Genomic DNA, 7,781 nt, shown 5'->3' with positions numbered 1-7,781 from the left:
CCCATGTGCCCCTGGCTGACCAGATCTTCTCAGACCTGGCTGGGCTGGGTCCACCCCCATGTGATTCCCCACTGCTGAGCTGATCCATGTCCACATGTAGCCAGCTGCAGCAGGATTTGAGGTGCATCAGCAGCCTCTGACCCTGCAGAGATGGGGAGGGAGCCCCCTGTGCCCCTGCAGGAAGTCCCCCTGGGCTCCAATCCTCCTACCACCCAGCTGGGCTGGGGCCCCATTTACCTTCTTCTGCTCTCGGCTGGACCACACAGTCAGTTGCTCAGTATGGGGGCCTCAATCTCACCCCTGCCCCTTTCCTCCCCCACAGTTTGACCTGCTGGGGCTGGGGGTGGTGGGTGTGCACATGTGCGCACAGCCAGCTGTCCCCCAAGCCCAAGGTGTACCAAAAGAGGCTCCAGATTTTACTTTAAGATCTGGATCCCCAGGTTGGTGACCACTGCTGTAAGGTGTATGTGTGTGTGGAGGAATATGGCCATATTGACTTCATAGATTCATAGAAGTAGGGTCAGAAGGGACCTTGTAGATCATCAAGTCCAACCACCTGTCCTGGGCAGGAGAGAAAACTGGGCTGAAATGACCCTAGCCAGGTAGACATCAAGCCTCCTCTTAAAGACCCCCACGGTAGGAGCCAGCACCACTTCCCTTGGAAGTTGGTTCCAGATCCTAGCCACCCTGACTGTGAAGTAGTGCCTTTGGATGTCTAGTCTAAACCTACACTCTAACAATTTATGGCCGTTATTCCTTGTTACTCCAGGGGGCGCTAGGGGGAACAGGGTCTCTCCCAAACCCTGCTGGTCCCCCCTGGTGAGTTTATAGATGGCCACCAGGTCCCCCCTCAGCCTTTTCTTGTGAAGGCTGAACAGGTTAAGGTCCCATAGCCTCTCTTTGTAGGGTCTGCCCTGCTGTCCCTGGATCATGCAGGTGGCCCTCCTCTAGCACCTCTCAATTCTGTCCACATCTCTCCTGAAGTGCAGCACCCAGAACTGAACACACTACTCCAGCTGTGGCCTGACCACTGTTGCATAGAGGGGGAGGATCACCTCCTTGGCCCTGCTTGAGATGCATCTGTGGATGTACAAAAAGGTACGGTTAGCCCTTATGACCGTGACCTCACATTGTTGGCCCATGTTCATCTTGGAGTCAGTAATGACTCCAAGATCTCTTTCTGCCACCGTGCTCTCAAGAAGGGAGTTTCCCAGCTTATAAGTGTGCTGCCGGTCCCCACTGCCCAAATGCAGCATCCTGCACTTGTTAGTATTGAAACCCATCCTATTTTCGTTAGCCCACCCCTGTAACCTGTCCAGGTCCTGCTGTAATCTGTCCTTCCCTACTAGCATGCCCACCTCACCCCAAATCTTGGTATCATCAGCAAATTTAAACAGGCTGCTTTTCACCCCATCGTCCAAGTCACTAATAAAGAAATTGAACAGTGCAGGTCCAAGGACCAAGCCCTGGTGGACTCCACTGCCAACTTCCCTCCAGGTTGAAAAAGACCCGTCCACCACTACCCTCTGAGTATGACCCTTCAGCCAATTTGCGACCCATCTGACTGTGAAGGCATCAATGCCAGAGTCACCTAGTTTTCTGATGAGAATGGGGTAGGAGACAGTGTCAAAGGCCTTGCTGATGTCCAGAAAGACTACATCCACCGCGACCTGTGTCCAATGCTTTTGTCACCTGATTGTAGAAGGCAATCAAGTTGGTCTGACAGGACCTGCCCCTAATGAAACCGTGCTGGTTGCCCTTGAGCATCATCCCTGCTGCTGGCCCATCACAGATGTGCTCTTTGATGATCTTCTCAAAGAGTTTCCCCAGGATTGAAGTAAGACTAATGGGCCTATAGTTGCCTGGGTCCTCCCTCTTCCCTTTTTGAAGATGGGGACCATGTTGGCTTTCTTCCAGTCACCAGGCACCTGGCCAGAGCACCACGAGTGCTTGTAAAGCTGTGCCAGGGGCCCTGCAATAACCCCTATCAATTCCCTCAACACCCTGGGGTGGAAAGCATCTGGACCTACTGATTTGAACACGTCCAGCCCCTCCAGAAACTCTCCAACCCAGTCCTCCCCGACCTTAGGCCTGGCAGCATTTCTCCTGAATCCATCTGGAATCCTGGTCAGCGAGTCCCAGTCCCTGCACAGGAAAATGAAGGCGAAGAATTTGTTAAAGAGGTTGCTTTCTCCTCTGGTGCAACCACCAGATTGCCAAGCATATCCTGCAGGGGCCCCACATTACCCGGTGCTTTCTTTATTCTCCCTATATATTTAAAAAAAAGGACTTTTTATTATCTTTGATCCTTGATGCTAGCCCTAGCTCCGTATCGGCTTTAGCTTTTCTGTTCATGGCAATATTGAGTCCTACAGACCTTATATTTGTACATTACTTGCAATCTTTTGGTTCTTAGTAATTAGGCTTAGGAGAAGATCTGTAAGGAATAAAACAAATAAAAAGACTAATAAGGATCTAAGAGAAATAAGGGTTTTTTAGGGAGGAAAGTCAAAAGAAAATAATGCCAAAATAAAATACAAAATTATGGTTCAGGCTTAACATGACAAACTACCATGAAATTACATTTCTTTACCTAAAAGATACAATAATATATGGTAAAAGAAAGGTAAAGGATATAGTAAGACCTGAGTATGACACCATTGTTGAGCAGTGAAAACAGTAGAATTAATATATTGCTTTTTTTTCTCCTCAACCTTTGAAAGAAACAAAAGAAGAAAAGAGATTCGAGCAACAAAAGGGGAAATATAAAACCAGATTGCACTCAGGTGAAAACAGAAGATGTTGGATTTGAAGTAAATATGAGGGTATGTTAAACAATGTAGAAAGGAGAGAAAGAAAATTCTTGTGCTGAGTGATGCAAATGAATAATTATGTTTAATTACTGAATACCATTCAATCAGGAGTAGGAGCCTTTAATCACTATGGTAGAATTACTCAAATAATCTGAATGACAAAACATCTAAATTTATATAATAAACTGAATAATAAAATGATTGATTAATATTATTCAACATGCTCTTGAAAATGCCAGTTGGATGATCCCCGGTTTCATTGTCTTCAGTTTTTTAAATGCACAGTTTCCTCTACAGACATTCATTTTATTCTATTTTCCTTTCCCTTTTTTCTTTTTATACTTAACATGTTGGTAATTTCTTGTTCTTTTTTCATTATCCATTTATCCTATTTTCAATTTATCTTATTCATGTTTTTAGCATCTGATTTGAATTGCTCTCAATACAGTAGGAATTGGAAAAGATTTGTTATTACATTCTTCTCTTTTTCTGATTGTACACTTTTATTTTAAAAATAGGTGGAGACCACAAGCTATGTATTTGAAATTCACCTTTATCTTAATACCTTGGTGCTTTAAGTGGGGAGGGAGGTTATGGAATCATGCTCCCATCCAAGTTTAATTTTGTTTTGATTTATGAAAAAAACACAAACCAAAACACATCCTGGAATCTTATTCTATTAAAATTGTGAGCTCTAGTCTGCTACTATTCAAGTTGGCTGTAGCAAAGCTCTCACTGATTATACTGGGATGGAAACTGATCCCAACTTCCTTAGAATTTTTTAATTTTAATATTTTTTTAACTCTGCATTATAAAATAGACCAACTTGTAAAAATTAAAAGATGAGAAATTCCTGAGTACTAGAAATCCAATAGGAGTAGCGCAAAATACTGAGCTCATCAAAGGAAAGGTACTGTTCAGTGTAAATTAGTCCCCCTACTTTTTATTAATTACGCACCAAATAATGTTTATTCAGGGTTTGTGCCAAAAGTTGCTTTCTTCCCCTCTAAATGGCAAATTCACAGAAACACATGGTTTTGGAAGCTCCAAAACTACTTTGGAATATTGGTCAAATTTGCTGGATAGTTACAGGTAGGAAAAATAGGTCCATATTCATAGAACTTAAAGATATCCTTCAATTCAAGGGATTATATACATACACAAAGGATGTATCTAAACAAGACATGTTAATGCACATTAGCTTAATTTAGCATGCATTAAGGGTATGTATCTACATGTGTACACCCTTAATGCACATTAAAAATGGCTAACTTAGTCTAATCAGGCTCTTACACACATGCAAGGAGCCTGCTCTGATGCACTGGAAATCCAGCACATCAAAGCATCGAGTCTGCTGGGGTACATAAATCGATGCACTCTGTCAGCCTTGTGTCATATGTATCAGTGGTGCAGTGCACCTCTGCACTGAGAAAATGGCAGTGGTGCACTTTGAATTAATTTTTTTTTTGATGTGCTTTAGTTCAAAGTGAACCACCACCATTTTCTAAGCATGGAGGTGTGCAGTGCTGCTGATACATGTGTTCCCAATGCAGTGCTGGGTGCTTTTAATTAGTGACTCACTAATTAGAAGTGCCCAGCGCTGCATCAGGAGCACATATATAAATGCTTGCCCATGTAAAAATGTAGGGTTTTTGAACCCGAAAGCTTGCTTAATAATTATTTTCCAACTATTTGGGTTGGTCTAATACAAGATATCAGATTCACCCAAGGAACCTTGTCTGCCTATGTCCTTAGACCAACACGGCTACAAACTACACCCCGGTATCAAATGTAGGCATGATTAGTTAAGGCGCATTAATGCTTGAGTAGACACAACCTAGCACTAATGTTAGTGCTGGGTCTGCCCAGACACTAGGGGGCTGGCCTAAGTCCAGCCCCAGGGCTCAGACCCAGCCTGAAGTGCTCTATGGCAACCCCTAGCTTCAGGCTATAAAATCCAACAGCCACTTTGTGCCCTGGGGCACACTTCACAGAACCTTTCAGCACTGAAGGTCCTGTGTGCCTCCTCGATAGCACCCAGGCTGCCACTGCTGGTTTAGCTGGAGATCCTGCTTGGTCAAAGGTGAGTCTTGAAGAGGGCTGCAGTCTGTTGATCCCTCTGCCCAACCCTGAGATCTCCCCAGCGCTGCTGCCTGGCTGCTGCTCCCTGCTGCTGCTGACCCCCAGCACTCTCTCCTGTATTTGCATGTCCTGTGGCTGCATGGCTCACAGTTCCTGGCTATTCCCCAGCACTGGGTGCTGCAACAAGCTCTCTAAGGCTGGCCACATAGGGACAGCTGTGCAGAAGCCCAGAGAGCCAGTGCAGGACACACCACCATGTCCTCTCCATTGAAGGCCAGCCCCACCCATATGCTTATGCCCAAGGCCCCCCACCCAGGGCTCCAACAGGAGCAGGAGGAAATTGGCAACCTTGTGGCCCTCTGGGGGGATGTGCAAGTGCAGAGGAAGTTTGCATGGGGCAGGTGCTCCAACACCCATATTTATTCATAGATTCAAAGATTTTAAGTCCAGAAGGGACCTTGGAAAATCATCGGGTCCATCCCCCTGCACCAAGCAGGAAAGATAACTGGGGGTCAGATGACCCCAGTAAGGTGACTGTCTAGTCTCCTCTTGAAGAATTCCAGGGTAGGTGACTGCACCACCTCTGGAGGGAGCTTATTTTACAGTCTGAACACCCTAACTGTGAAGAAGTTTTTCCTAATGTTGAGTTTCAATTGGTCTTCCAGGAGTTTGTGGCCCTTACTCCTAGTTTTCCCCTCAGATGCCCCAGTGAACAGTTGCTTACCAAGCCCTTGATATACTCCCCTAGTGTAGCAGTTAACTGCTACCAGGTCCCCCCTCAGCTTTCTTTTCTTCAGGCTGAAGAGTCTCAGATCCCTCAGACCTTCCCATATGGCTTGATGTGTAAGACTCTGATCATACAGGTGGGTCTTCTTTGGACTTTCTCAGGCTTGTCCATGTCCTTGTTAAAGTGTGGTGCCCAAAACTGGGTGTAGTACTCCAGCTGCAGTATCACCAGTGCTGAGTAGACTGGAAGAATAACCACCTTGGTTTGGCTGGAGATGCATCGATTGATGCATGCCAGAGTATTATTTGCCCTACTAGCTACAGCATCACACTGCTGGCCCATATTCATACTGTGGTCTGTTATTACCCGCAGGTCCCTTTCATTCATGGTGCTGGTCAGTTTACTGCTGCCAAGCCTGTAGGTGTGTTGGGGTTGCTTGTCCTGAGGTGGAAAACTCTACATCTCTTGACACTGAACTTTATCAGATTCTGATCCACCCAAGTTGCTAGCCTGTCTAGGTCCACCTGTATCTGTAGCCCCATAACTTGGTGTCATCCACTAACTTGGCCAGTGAGCATTTCACCCCCACATCCAAATTGTTAATAAAGAAAAGTACTGGACCAAGCACTGACCCCTGTGGGACACTGCTGCCCACTTCTCTCCAGGATGACACAGATCTGTTCAGTACAACACTCTGAGTCCTATCCTGCAGACAGTTTATCACCCACCTGACTGCCTCAGAGTTAAGCCCACAATCTTCCAATTTTCTGACAAGAACATCATGGGATACTAGATCAAGGGCCTTTTGGAAGTCTAGGTATACAATGTCAACCTGCTCCCTCATGTCCAGGTGGTGACTTACCTGGTCATAGAAGGAGATAATGTTGGTAAGGCAAGACCTGCCTGCAACGAAGCCATGCTGGCTATCATTCAGAATCTTACCTTCTGAAAGCTTATCGCAGATAGATTCCTTGGTAAACTTTTCTAGGATTTTCCCTATGATGGAACTAGGCAGACTGGCATATTGTTACCTCAGCGGGCACAACATTGGCCTTCTTCCAGTCCTCAGGGACTTTTCCAGAATGCCACAAGTTGTGGAAGAGTTTTGCTAGGGGTTCCACAAAGACCCCAGCCAGCTCCATCAGCACTTTCAGATGAAGATCATCCAGTCTCACTGACTTGTATATGCCTAATATTTTAATTGGTCATACATCAATTCTACGCTAATAGTAGAAAGGCAATTATTCCTACTGTGCTCATCTTGTACTCTACCTGATATTATTTTCCCCTTGGTCCAGTGAAAGACCGAGGTGAAGCAGTCATTCAGTAGTTCAGCTTTCTCCTGGTACCAGTAATCAGCTCTCCTGAGTTGTTGAGCAATGGCCCCACACCCATTTTTTTCCCTCTTGTTCCCTATGTACTTAAAGAAGGACTTCTTTTTGTCCTTGATTCCCGTTGCTAATCTAGGTTCAGTTGCCACTTTAGCCTTTCTTATCTGTTCCCTGCAAATGTGGACCATTGTGGAGTAGTCCTCCTTGGGGCCTGCCCAAAGCTTCAATTGTTTATAAGCCTCTTTCTTCTTTCTTAAGAGGACTGTGATTGCCCTCTTTAGCCAACAGGGCTTCCCAGCCCTTCTGTTACTTTTTTTTTCAGCATGGGAATGTTTGTCAATGACACTAAACTTTGGGGCATAGCATCCACACCTGATGATAAGCTGGTGATCCAAGCTAACTTGGATAAACTTAGAAAGTGGGCGGATATAAACCTGATGACATTCAATACTGAAAAATGCAAGGTACTCCACCTCGGGGAAAAAACCTGCAGCATGCTTATAGGCTCAGCAGTGCTAGGTTCGCTGGCACCATGACTGAAAGAGACTTGGAGGTCATGATTGACCACAAGATGAACATGAGCCACCAATGTGAAGTCGCAGCTGGATAAAGCAAACAAAACTTGGGCTTGCATCCATAGATGCTTCTCAAGTAAATCTCAGGATGTTATCCGCCCATTGTACTCAGCCTTAGTGAGGCCGCAGCTGGAGTACTGCGTCCAATTTGGGGCTCCACAATTCAAGAAGAATGTTGAGAAGCTTGAGAGAGTCCAGAGGAGAGCCATGCACATGATCAGAGGGCAAGAGAATAGGCCTTATGAAAAGAGGC

This window comes from Alligator sinensis, unplaced genomic scaffold, assembly GCF_000455745.1.
Source record: "Alligator sinensis unplaced genomic scaffold, ASM45574v1 scaffold341_2, whole genome shotgun sequence".
Classification (NCBI taxonomy): Eukaryota; Metazoa; Chordata; order Crocodylia; family Alligatoridae; genus Alligator; species Alligator sinensis.
The sequence above is the reverse complement of the archived record's forward strand: the minus strand, read 5'-3'. Positions refer to the sequence as shown.